We start from the raw sequence: 12,500 nt of genomic DNA on the forward strand, positions 1-12,500 counted from the left end.
GAATTATATTCAGGGAAACTGTCGCGTCTGTGTAGGAGAAGTGGCAAGCAGCTAAAGACAAATAGAAGTAAAATAGTTTTCCCAGAGTCAGAAGTCGCCTGGTGCCTCTTTAATCCTGTTATAGTTCGGTTCAGTGTCTGGCAACTCGACAGATGGTAATAAAGTTTTAAGTATAAAGAAATAGGTAGTAGAAGTGTTAGATGTGGCACTTTATGTACGGATATATCAGGTTCATAAGATACGTATTAATCCCCGTTAAAGCAGAAATACTTTATATTAAAGCAATAGAATAGCCTCACACAATAACACGTTAACTCATAATTAAACAAAAGTATAAAAGTAGATTTTTAATTAATTAAAATTAGGCTGTGGGTAAGTTAATTTTTCATCTTCTCTCGCTCGGTTGTTCAATATAAGGTTTATCGTTCTTACCTTATTTGTTGAGGTATGGGGGTATGATGTCTTTTGCTTGCTCAGTTCGTGGCTGGTTTCTTGGTCCTTCTTTGATTGGGCCCAAACATCCTTGGTTTAGCGAGGAACTAGATTCTCATCCCGCTCTTTCACCATCAACACAAAATGACTAAGATATAGTTTGTGCGATATTATTGTGCAAATCTCTCTCTCTCTCTCTCTCTCTCTCTCTCTCTCTCTCTCTCTCTCTCTCTCTCTACCTCTCTCTCTCTCTCTCTCTCTCTCTCTCTCTCTCTCTCTCTCTCTCTCTCTCTCTCTTTCTTTCTTTTCACAAATATTGTCTCACTCACTCACACATCAATGGCACGAAAAAAAGAATGCAACCAATGCATCATCTTGGATGCCATCCCGTTTAATTTTATGTTATGAATTTGGTGAGCGTCCACGAGTCGGTCAATGTTTCGGGTTATGGATGTCAAATGTTGAGACGATTCCGGGACTTTTAAAGAATGTGTGTTACAACGCTAAAACTCCTCTCCATCAGATATGGTGTCGGGACAGCGATGAAAAACAATTTAGCGTCTTTCCAAAGTGCGTGAAATTTGTGACAAATTGCTGCTCTCAACCAGAAATCTTGTTACTTTCCCCGCCGCTTTGATGGGGGGGGGGGGGGGGGGGGGGGGGTGATGGATCCAGGCAAATCGTCAATATCAAATTCTTGTGGACTCATGATCCATGCTGGCACATCGAGATTAACCTGGAAACGATTTCTCATATCAACTTCATTTTCTTTTTCAATGTGATCTGTGGAGATCCGAATGTTGTTATCAGATCAGAGATAGGGAATGAGATTAGCGGAAGAGTAGCGTCCCTTGATTGGAATTCACGAGCGGAAAAGTTATTAGAGAGAGAGAGAACGTCCTGTTTGTTGTGCGGCATGAGACACTTCACCGAAAGCGAGGACGAGAGAGACGCATGCGCACAACCATTTTGACGTTCTCTCTACAAGGTGACGTCCATCAAGGGACGCTACTCTTCCGCTAATCTCATTCCCTATCGGCTCTGCACAATGTCTTTGAGATTTGGATAATTTAGTGAAGTCTCTTCAGCAGAGGGAGCGCCTGTTAATAGGGAGATTTGCTATGAAGCTGCAGGTAAGTTACTTTGTATTTGAATTCGTTGAGCTGGTCGACGATTCATCATCATCATCATCATCATCATCATCATCATCATCATCATCATCATCATCATCATCATCATCATCATTATCACCTCCTCTTCCTCCTCCTCCTCCTCCTCCTCCTCATCATCATCATCATCATCATCATCATATCATCATTATCGTTATCATTATCTCATTTATGGCCATTGACAATAGAACTGAAAACAAATTACTTGTAATAAAAATATTACATAAAAACTTTTGATATCTTTCGGTACACAAAGAATGCAGGAAGAATAAAGAAAAGGGGTTGAGGGTGATTTATATAAGTCATTTGGAAGGTGCGGCAGTGTCGTTTCTCTGCGCTATATGCAGAAGGGAAGGGCAGACACTCACATAGGCAAATACTAGAGATAAACTCGCATGGTGCAGTAATGGGATTGGTGATAATATAATAATAATAATAATAATAATAATAATAATAATAATAATAATAATAATAATAAGAAGAAGAAGAAGAAGAAGAAGAAGAAGAAGAAGAAGAAGAAGAAGAAGAAGAAGAATTATTATAATAATTATAATAATAATAATAACCTATTTACTCAAGTGTATGATTACGTCAGTGCAATATGAGCGCAACGACTCGTGGTTATCTGACAATTTAATACTCGCAAGTTTAATTAAACGAAGTGACCATTGGTCAGTACCATTAACATATCTACAAGGACTGATGGCCGACACCGGCCTATCAGCGTGTTGCTCCCATAGTGGGCAGGGGGGTACATCTGTGTCTTCTATCCCCTTATATCTGTTTTCCAACATGCTTTCTGTCTTTGTCTTGGAATGAGATTACTTGGTTTTGTCCTGGCCCTGGCCGGAGTCCTAGCTGGGAGGGAAACAGTCAAATGCATAGTTATTGGTTTGGGAGATGATATTTTTTCCTTGTAAATCATCTCTCTGTATTATTATATTTGTTATGTTGAATGTATAATGTAAGAATTTGAATGTGTTCCTCTATGTTGGATTTTGTGCTTGTGTCCGGATGAGACTTATAGGTGATCTCAAACTAAGTACATTGGTGGCAATCTCTTGGAATCTACATCTGATCCCTATTTATTGTTCCCAGTTCCTCTATGTCTTACTTTTTCTTAATTGCTTTAATTGTAATCCTATAACTTTTTACGAACCCATTTTCTTCCTTTTTACTGGCGCTGATATGACCTTAATGAGTTGCAAGCGCCATAAAACCCTTAAAAACAAACAAACAATATCAGCGTGTTGGCTAGTTGCGTCACAGCCTAACAAACATTACTGCCAACCCGTCACCCACCCCCAAAGTCTGACTCGTGGCAAACTGAGTAAAACTGAAACATGTGTTCTATGTATGAAACATCTCTAAACAAATCATTGTCATAGATGATAATGGTCAGGACTGACCCCCAGGCGATGGCGCCTGTTGGACAGTACTGACCAATATCCCCGCCGTTGCGAGATGCGATTGGTCAGTACTGAGCGCCGGTTCCTTTGTGTATGTTTTTGTTTTTTTTTTCCACTTAATATTTTTACTTCATCTATCCTAATGAAAGGTCCCTTCTCGGTTTTTCAGTTCAACCAAAGTCGTTAAAAAAAAACACGATATCAAAAGTTTCCAGACTTGCGTCTTGCTTAAAAACACTGCAGTATTAATTAAATGGTGGTGATTGCAATCGTATTGGTAGTCTTGTTGAAAAATCAATAATTGATCGGAATAAAGTGTGGAATAAGTTTTTTTTCTTCTTTCAATGTTACATGATTTTCAATACAAAGCAGAAATTGCATTCAGTTTGTTTCTAAAGATTAATTGCCTCAAATGATTTCTAACTGGAATGCACTGGATTCAATCCAGGAATTCCACAATTTCAGCAGAAAAAAATGATGCGGTTGTGGTGGTGGTGCTGGTTGCAATAGTGGTGGTGGTGACGATGATGATTATTATTATTATTATTACGACGACGACGATGATGATGATGATGATGATGATGGTGATGATGACGACGACGATGATGATGATGATGATGATGATGATGATGATGATGATGATGATGATGATGATGATGATGATGTGGTGGTGGTGGTAGTGGTGGTTGGTGATAGTGGTTGTAGTAGTGATGATCATGATAATTACGACGATATGGTGGTAGTGGTGATGATTATGACGATGATCCGGTGGTGGTTGTGGTAGTGGTGGTAGTGATAATGATGACAACATGATGTTTGCAGTAATGGTGGTAATGGTGACGATGTGGTGAAGTTGTAGTAGTGGTGGTGGTGATGATGTGGTTGTGCTAGTGGTGGTTATGATGGTGATGTGGTGGTGAATGTTTGATGATGTGGTGGTGATTGCAATCGTATTGGTAGTGATGATGATATTCTGGTAGTGGTTGTAGTAGTGGTGGTGGTGATGATGATGACAATAATATGTGGTGATTGCAGTAGTTGTAGTAGTGGTGACGGTGTGGTGAAGTTGTAGTAATGGTGGTAGTGATGATGATGATGATGATGATGATGATGATGATGATGAAGATGATGATGATGATGATGATGATGATGATGATGATGATGATGTTGTTGTGGTATTTGTGATAATGATGTGATGGATGAGTTGCAGTGGTGTTGTAGGTGACGATTGATGATGATGTGGTGGTGGTGATGGTGATTGCTGTAGTGGTTAGTGGGATAACGATGTGGTGGAGGAGTTGCAGTCGTGGTGAAGGTGACGATGATGATCACGATGTGATGGTGATGGTAGTAACGTTTGTAGCAGTGATGGATAAAGAGCGAATTCGTCATAATATGTGGGATTGAAGCGCTATTCAATACATTAGAAACTCAACTAGATCAAAGTGGAAAAAGGCAACGCACAGTCATTACACCAAATGGGTCTCAACAGATTACTTCAAAATTTGAGAATAAGTCTGAAATCTTCGATTTTGCAAATATGCGATGCGTTTATTAAAACAATCATCGAATTAAAATGTTCCACCTTATTCTCTTGAAAATGTATGTACTGTATATACATTTCAATAAGGAGGTTCGATTGATCTAAAATTTCAAACACGTATCATTTATAATTTATGAAGGCCGCATACTTTTAAATTTTGTTGGGTTTTTTTCTTGACCCCGATATATTCTAACTTCAAAATTACAAACAAATATTGGCACTAGTCTTACATCTTTTGAGTATTGATTACACTTTATATATCTAAACCGTCCCGATATAATACCGTCTTGAAGCGGTGGAATACATATTTAATGTGCTTGTCGCTAGTGCCGGGTGGTCCCAAGCATGCTTTAGGACCGCGGTTCTACGGTTCTTGGGAAATGAGAATCGCAAGAACCGGTTCTTTTTCGACATTGGACATTCTCGAGGAATCGTTGGGACCGTCAAACGATGGGAACCGTGCCTGCATTAATGGCAGTAGAACCGCTTAGTGGAAGTGAGAGCGGAGACGGCGTCTTGCCTCTAAACACTCAGCATGTAAGTGTGTCTGTGTGTGTGTGTGTGTGTGTGTGTGTGTGTGTGTGTGCGATGGTTGATGGAGTGGGTCAGGTCAATGTTAGGGAGTGAAAGGAAAAGGGATTGTTAATATTTTGTGTCTTTGGCATTCTTGACTAAAAGTATGGGAAGAGTTCGTTTTGATTTGTTTCTTTTCCCCTCTCCATTCCCTTTTTTCTCTTTTATATTTCTACCTTTGGATAGGACGCCTGTCTATCGCATAGTACTTTTCGCCAGATCTAACAGACCCAGCTACTTATTCATTGTTGGGTAGACAGGGAAATAAGAAAAAAATCTCGACTGCACCATGGATCGTTCCCGGTCTCAGTGCTCTATCAACTGTGCTATCGGAGCCCCCAAATATTCTAATGGGGTTTTATAAAACACAGATGTTATAATTGTTATTTTTGAAGAAAGCTATAGTATGTGAAACTCATATTATTTGATTAGTTTTAACACCAAACGAAATTTAAATATTGTATTATTAAATGACAACAATGCGATAGAAAGGAGTGGTGACAAAAGATAGACAAAAAACAAAAAAAAACAAAAAAAACAAACAAAACAAAAAAAACAAAACAAAACAAATCGGACCTGCTAGGTTCGAAACACACACATACTCACAAACACACCTCTTATAGTAGTCACATTCATTTCAAAGAATAATCCAATAGAGAAGAGGGGTGATGTCTTCGTAATAGATCATTGTCATTGCGATAATTAGTGTGTAGTAAATTTTGAAATTTACCCCGAGTAATGGAATCGTCCAAGTCATCACGTGACTCCTACTTCCCCCACCCCACACACGAGAGGGCAGTTAACTGCGAAGAGAGAGATCGTTGTATATGCAAGAAGGGTTGGTACGATTAAGTGGGATGGGTGGTGATTGGTGGAAGAGAGGCGAACGACCTAGGCAAAGAACCGAGAAAAGGCAGTAATGAAACTAGAATCGCTGGGACCGTTAATATAGAAAGGTGAGAACCGCCAACGTGAGACCCGCCAACGGTTCTCCACTTTGGAAGAGGTCCTCGGTTTTCAGCTAAGGAACCGTGGGACCGGTTCTTTGGACCGGTCCTCAGCGCGGTACTACTTGTCACATATCATGAAATAACGATTGTTGTTAGTGTTAGGTATTATTGGACCCCTCTTTTTTGAATGAATATCTTGTTTGATTTTATATCGGAAACTAAATTTATAAGCAATGCTTTTATTCACAGCTTCGCTTTTTACTTGAATATATTACGATGAAATAATGTTCCTTTCCCTGAAGGGCGGACGACTACACACATCCCTACGTCGACGTAGGGAAACTCACCTGATCAAGTCGTTGGGAACGCTGACTCCACGCGGACTCAACACTAGGATTGACCACCACTAACCTCCACTTCGTATCCTGCTGTGCTACAACCTCTTAGTCAATACTATCTTTGAGCCTTTTAGATGTCAACGCCACCCATAATCATAACCACTGCCGCTCTTACTACTGCCACTACAGCTACTACTACTACTACTACTACTACTACTACTACTACTACTACTACTACTACTACTACTACTACTACTACTATACTACTACTACCTACTATCTATTACTATACTATCTATCTATCATCTATCTACATTATCTATCTATCTATCTATTCATCATCTATCTATCTATCTATCTATCTATCTATCTATCTATCTATCTATCTATCTATCATCTATCTATCTATCTATCTATCTATCTATCTATCTATCTATCTATCTATCTTATCTATATCTATCTTCTATCATCATCTATCTTCTATTATCTATCGTCATCTAACTAATCTATCTGTTTATCTGTATAGTCCACTTTACTATCGATCGCCATCCGATCGTCGTATTCCTTCGCCTCCCCACTCTCACAACCCCCCTCTCTACTCCCCCAACGCCTCCGTACTTTCCCCTCCCCCCTCCACCCTCCCCCCCCCTACTATTCACTACAGCTTTCTACTACTACTACTACTACTACTACTACTACTACTACTACTACAACTACTACTACTACTACTACTACTACTACTACTACTACTACTACTACTACTACTACTACTACTAACTACTACTACTACTACACTACTAACTATACTACTACTACTACTACTACTACACACTACTACTACTACTACTACTACTACTACTACTACTACTACTACTACTACTTCTCTACTACTACTACTACTACTACTACTACTACTACTACTACTACTACTACTACTACTACTACTACTATGTCTTTTATCTTCCATTATTTTCTGGAAGGTTCTGTTCCCTGACGCTGACCTTTTCTTATCAATTAGATCACCCCCCCCCCCCTGGGGCACCCTATCCTCTACCCACGCCACGCTAACATTACATTCATATTGCAACCACCATTGAGTACAGACGATACAAGTTATTTTTCATTATATTTTATTTGTTTTCCACGTTTATTTGTGTATTGTTGTGCTGACGAAGGGTTTGTACCCGAAACGTCCATTGTCTGTTTTGTTCCCATACGAAGCCTTTCCATTTTCACTCTTTCGTTAGTGACTACACACATAGTGCGTTTGCGGTTAGCTCTGAATTCCATGGCAGCGTTTCTTCCAATTTGACACGCCATTAGCCACTCCCACGCCTCGTTCTGAAAAAAGTCCGCGAAATTAAAGGGGAGGCAAGAGAAAATCAGCTGATCGTTAAAATAGTAATAGAAAAGTGGAGGTGCTCGGCAATGAATGCAAGAAAGACATTTAAAACGCCGTAAAAATGTTTAAAAATCACTTAATGTTATACGAGTAATTACCATCCATAACAACCTGTCAAATTCACATATGTAAGATGCCAAGCCAAAATTAATAATAAAATAATAAAGAACACGATTGACCGTTGACTACACATGCATACGAGTACCAGAAATATTTTGTAAACAATGTAACACAATATAATGTGTAAGTTTCAAAGCAAATGCAACCACAAATAACATCAAAGAACAATGTGGGACTACTGTTTTAATTTCATAAAACCAAACGCATATTTTCTGCCCCGATATTGAACGTGTAGTTAGTATGTATCGTACAAACAACATTCGTTTAGACAGGTAGTCGGGATTCTAGCGCCAGTTTTATTTGGGCAACCGTGATTGGGATTTCACTCAATGCACTTATTATTATTATTATTATTATTATTATTATTATTATTATTATTATTATTATTATTATTATTATTATTATTATTATTATTATTATTATTATTATTATATAATATTAATATTATATAATAATAATAATAATAATAATAATAATAATAATAATAATAATAATAATAATAATAATAATAATAATAATAATAAGCAGTTGAAAGCAGTCTTTGGTGTATAAGTGCATATGTACATTATTTCTTATAATAAATGCTTCAAAACAAAACAAAACAAAACTAAAAAAAATAAAAATAAAGAATAAATGAATAAAAATATCTATTTGGGCATTTACTTACATTAAAAGTCTTGAAAATCACAATCACAATCCATGAAAATTAAATATCCCATAATCCGAAGAAGATATGAATTTAATCCAAAATCCAACACAGGAATGTATTTTAATAGGAGACAGATATCCTATTAAAACTATAGCATTACTTGCAAACAACAATACCCCACTCTGCGTTTAACGGGCTTGTGGCCGTCACATTGTAAATTGTGACCGCATTAGGGTAATCGGTGTCCTAAAGACTGACATACTGACATACAATCAATGAGAACTATAAAGAATCCATTCTAGAATTCAACTACAAACTGAAAAGCATGATAAATATCACTCTATCAAATAATTTTCTTTGCACAGGTTCACTCACACTCTCCTTTATTGCAAAACATTGATAAGTGAGAAAAAGTTTGTATTTCAATTATAAACTTAATCACATAATCTAAATGATGGAGAATAAAAACAGCTAGTTATAAAAAATTTCACAGATCAAGTTATCTATTTGAACTCCGCATATTTAGCTTAATTACTCAATGACCATAAATTTTTTAAAACTGCATTGTTTCATTTAAACAAGACCATGACGCTTATGCCTGGACCGGGTATTCACAACTTCTGCATTTGCATTCCACTTTCGAATCGAATTAATCTCTATCTTATCCGTTTATTTGCAAAGTTTCTGCACTTTATAATAAGACCATAACGCTTATGTCTGGACCGGGTATTCACAACTTCTGCATTTGCATTCCACTTTCGAATCGAATTAATCTCTATCTTATCCGTTTATTTGCAAAGTTTCTTGCACTTTATAAATAAGACCATAACGCTTATGTCTGGACCGGGTATTCACAACTTCTGCATTGCATTCCACTTTCGAATCGAATTAATCTCTATCTTATCCGTTTATTTGCAAAGTTTCTGCACTTTATAAATAAGACCATAACGCTTATGTCTGGACTGGGTATTCGCAAATTTTCCTATTGTGTTCCACTTTTCGAATCGAAATAACATCTAGTCTATCCGTTTATTTGCAAAGTTTCTGCACTTTATAAATAAGACCATAACGCTTATGTCGGACCGGGCATTCGCAAATTCTGCTTATGTGTTCCACTTTTCGAATCGAATTAATCTCTATTTATCCATTATTTGCAAAGTTTCTGCACTTTATAAATAAGACCATGTCGCTTATGCCTGGACCGGGTATTCACAACTTCTGCATTTGCATTCCACTTTCGAATCGAATTAATCTCTATCTTATCCGTTTATTTGCAAAGTTTCTGCACTTTATAAATAAGACCATAACGCTTATGTCTGGACCGGGTATTCACAACTTCTGCATTTGCATTCCACTTTCGAATCGAATTTATCTCTATCTTATCCGTTTATTTGCAAAGTTTCTGCACTTTATAAATAAGACCATAACGCTTATGTCTGGACTGGGTATTCGCAAATTTTCCTATTGTGTTCCACTTTTCGAATCGAAATAACATCTAGTCTATCCGTTTATTTGCAAAGTTTCTGCACTTTATAAATAAGACCATAACGCTTATGTCTGGACGGGATTCGCAAATTTTGCTTATGTGTTCCACTTTTCGAATCGAATTAATCTCTATTTTATCCGTTTATTTGCAAAGTTTCTGCACTTTTATAAATAAGACCATAACGCTTATGTCTGGACCGGGATTCGCAAATTCTGCATTTGTGTTCCACTTTCGATCGAATTAATCTCTATTTTATCCGTTTATTTGCAAAGTTTCTGCACTTTATAAATAAGACCATACGCTTATGCTGGACCGGGTATTCCAACTTCTGCATTTGCATTCCACTTTCGAATCGAATTAATCTCTATCTATCCGTTTATTTGCAAAGTTTCTGCACTTTATAAATAAGACCATAACGCTTATGTCTGGACTGGGTATTCCAAATTCTGCTATGTGTTCCACTTTTCGAATCGAATTAATCTTATCTATCCGTTTATTTGCAAAGTTTCTGCACTTTATAAATAAGACCATAACGCTTATGTCTGGACTGGGTATTCGCAAATTTCTCCTATTGTGTTCCACTTTTCGAATCGAAATAACATCTAGTCTATCCGTTTATTTGCAAAGTTTCTGCACTTTATAAATAAGACCATAACGTTATTGTCTGGACTGGGTATTCGCAAATTTGCTATTGTGTTCCACTTTTCGAATCGAATTAATCTCTATTTATCCGTTTATTTGAAAAGTTTCTGCACTTTATAAATAAGACCATAACGCTTATGTCTGGACCGGGTATTCGCAAATTTGCTATTGTGTTCCACTTTTCGAATCGAATTAATCTCTATCTTATCCGTTTATTTGCAAAGTTTCTGCACTTTATAAATAAGACCATACGCTTATGTCTGGACCGGGTATTCGCACAATTCTGCTATTTGATTCCACTTTCGAATCGAATTAATCTCTATCTATCCGTTTATTTGCAAAGTTTCTGCACTTTATAATAAGACCATAACGCTTATGTCTGGACTGGGTATTCGCAAATTTCTCTATTGTGTTCCACTTTTCGAATCGAAATAACATTCTAGTCTATCCGTTTATTTGCAAAGTTTCTGCACTTTATAAATAAGACCATAACGCTTATGTCTGGACTGGGTATTCGCAAATTTCTGCTTATGTGTTCCACTTTTCGAATCGAAATAATCATCTATTTATCGTTTATTTGCAAAGTTTCTGCACTTTATAAATAAGACCATAACGCTTATGTCTGGACGGGTATTCGCAAATTCTGCATTGTGTTCCACTTTTCGAATCGAAATTAACTCTATCTTATCCGTTTATTTGCAAAGTTCTGCACTTTATAAATAAGACCATAACGCTTATGTCTGGACCGGGTATTCACAACTTCTGCTTTGTTCCACTTTCGAATCGAATTAATCTCTATCTTATCCGTTTATTTGCAAAGTTTCTGCACTTTATAAATAAGACCATAACGCTTATGTCTGGACCGGGTATTCACAACTTCTGCATTTGCATTCCACTTTCGAATCGAATTAATCTCTATCTTATCCGTTTATTTGCAAAGTTTCTGCACTTTATAAATAAGACCATAACGCTTATGTCTGGACTGGGTATTCGCAAATTTTCCTATTGTGTTCCACTTTTCGAATCAAAATAACATCTAGTCTATCCGTTTATTTGCAAAGTTTCTGCACTTTATAAATAAGACCATAACGCTTATGTCTGGACGGGCATTCGCAAATTCTGCTTATGTGTTCCACTTTTCGAATCGAATTAATCTCTATTTTATCCGTTTATTTGCAAAGTTTCTGCACTTTATAAATAAGACCACAACGCTTATGTCTGGATGGTATTCGCAAATTTTCCTATTGTGTTCCACTTTTCGAATCGAAATAACATCTAGTCTATCCGTTTATTTGCAAAGTTTCTGCACTTTATAAATAAGACCATAACGCTTATGTCTGGACCGGGCATTCGCAAATCTGCTTATTTGTTCCACTTTTCGAATCGAATTAATCTCTATTTTATCCGTTTATTTGCAAAGATTCTGCACTTTATAAATAAGACCATAACGCTTATGTCTGGACTGGGTATTCGCAAATTTTCCTATTGTGTTCCACTTTTCGAATCGAAATAACATCTAGTCTATCCGTTATTTGCAAAGTTTCTGCATTTTATAAATAAGACCACGACACTTATGTGTTAGATTGTTCGCAAATTCTGCCTTGTGTTCCACTGTTCGATTAGAATTAATCTCTATTTTATCCGTTTATTTGAAAAGATTCTGCATTTTATAAATAATAATAATTGTTCAAAATTTTACCTCACACCCGATATTACAAGTACAAGTGAGCCAGGTGATGAAGATTGTCAAACAGTGTGACAGATGAGAGATAGGAGAGGAGAGGAGG

At 37.0% G+C, this 12,500-nt stretch overlaps 1 protein-coding gene across 1 annotated transcript in view; it reads right to left on the reverse strand.

The window, feature by feature from the left end:
* Nucleotides 1-9,339, reverse strand: part of LOC144972794 (cholesterol transporter ABCA5-like) — a 151,631-nt gene extending 142,292 nt beyond the window's left edge. Inside the window, exon 1 of the mRNA XM_078914440.1 lies at nt 8,604-9,339. The gene's annotated coding sequence lies outside the window, so the exon portion shown is untranslated. The remainder of the gene's footprint in view (nt 1-8,603) is intronic.
* Between the last annotated feature and the right edge of the window lie 3,161 nt (nt 9,340-12,500).

Source organism: Berghia stephanieae, chromosome 5 (genome assembly GCF_034508935.2).
Source record: "Berghia stephanieae isolate SIO BIC M18660-M18661 chromosome 5, UCSD_Bste_1.3, whole genome shotgun sequence".
Lineage (NCBI taxonomy): Eukaryota > Metazoa > Mollusca > Gastropoda > Nudibranchia > Aeolidiidae > Berghia > Berghia stephanieae.